Source organism: Fragaria vesca, linkage group LG3 (genome assembly GCF_000184155.1).
Source record: "Fragaria vesca subsp. vesca linkage group LG3, FraVesHawaii_1.0, whole genome shotgun sequence".
NCBI lineage: Eukaryota > Viridiplantae > Streptophyta > Magnoliopsida > Rosales > Rosaceae > Fragaria > Fragaria vesca.
Window position 1 is genome coordinate 5,048,760 of NC_020493.1, and position 1,811 is coordinate 5,050,570.

Here is a 1,811-nt window from a genome sequence, read left to right on the forward strand (position 1 = left end):
GGAACCAAACAGTAGCGGAAATTTGTGATTATTCAACCCTAACCTTATTTTATTATTCCAATCATATTCTATTTTACAAGATTTTTGAAAATTTTGTTTTCTCTGTAGTTGGTTCACAATCATGTACACTTCCATATAACATATAACCTACTAAACAAGTTATACCGCTTTAGTAGGCACGTGGCAATCCAAGGTAGAAATATGTGAAAAATAAAAATTTCACCATCCGATGTAGTCATGGTAATTAAATAGGTATAGTGAAAAAAATCCACTATGTTTTGGATTCGTTACTCCCCCCATCGAATCGGTCAACTTTAATTCAACCTCATTTTTTATACGAAAACACGGTTGACCAGTATCGTGCGAAACCGTATTTTTCCCCATTTTTGAACCAAAAACTCGTCTGTAAGAGACTTAGGAACCCATGAATTTTTTTTTGTTAGATTGACCCTCCTGTGATTATGCTCCCCTCACTAGTAGAAATAAAGTCTTAAGCGACGGGAAAAACTCGTCACCTAAGTACCAATTTTTGTCGCCTTCCGACTTAAGCGACGAAACCAGCGTCGCTTAAGATTCGTCGCATATGACGCGTCTCATAGGTACTTAAGCGACGAAAACATAAAATCTGTCGCTTAAGAAAACGAAACAAGCGACGGGAGTTGTTTTTGTCGCCACATACCTAGGCGACGAATAATTAACTTAAGCGACGAAAAATTTTCGTCGCTTAAGTCGTTAAGCGACATATGTTTTTCTGTCGTTTTACTGTTAAGCGACGAAATTTTTTGGTTTAGCGACGAGTCTATTTTCGTCGCTAGATATAATGGGACGAAATAATTACCTTAATTAATTTCATTTTTATTATTTAAGTTTTATTTTTAGTTTCAATTTCTTTGCTTTTTCTTTTTATTTATTTTCCTTTCAAATTTTTTTGGTCTAAAACCCACCACCCCTTCCACCACAGAACTCAGTCACGTACACCACCCCTTCCACCACCGCCCCAAATTCCACAGAACTATGTCCCACCTAGAATTAATTTGCTCTGGGCACCCACCACACCCAAATTCCTCTGTCCACAACCGGATCGGCGTGTTCGGCCTCTCGTCCCTGGTCAAAATCAGCATCACCACCGAGACCACCACTAACACCGTGTTCCACATCATGTCCAGCGCCACCACCGGCTTCGAGTACCCCTAGTCGGCGCGGCGCTCGCCTAGCTCACATGTCGCCGTCTCCCTCACCAGCATGGACGGGCCACGGCGCCCTATGGCCCTGCCGAGGAGTATCGCGAGCGTACCGGCCGCGTCGTCGGGGAGCCGAGGTCCGACGAGGAGTCGTAGCTATCGCTCCCCTGGCGAGGGAGGAGAAGCGGCGCCGTGGTGGTGGCGGAGGAGGCGAATGACATGGTGGTGGTGATGAGAATTGAAGTGAGATTGAGAAGGGGTGGTGTGTTGATTATCGGTGAGAGAGAAAGAGAGGCATGGTTAGATTTTTGGTGTGGGGTTTTGGGATTGAAGTAGAGATGAAGGTGAGTGATGGTTTGGGAAATTGAAGCAGTCACTGTGAAAGGAGAGGAGAGAGACGAGGAAGGAGAAAGGGAAGAGAAAGAAAGAACGGGAGGAGTGGAGGAAGAGGGTGGAAGAGGGAGGTGGCTGGTTGAAGAAGAAGTTAGGCAGAGAGATAACGAGGAAGAGGGAGGAACATGAAGTGGAAGAGAGAGAGAGAGAGAGAGAGAGAGAGAGAGAGAGAGAGAGAGAGAGAGAGAGAGAGAGAGAGAGAGAGTAGAGTAGTAGTAGTAGTAGTAGTAGTACGTA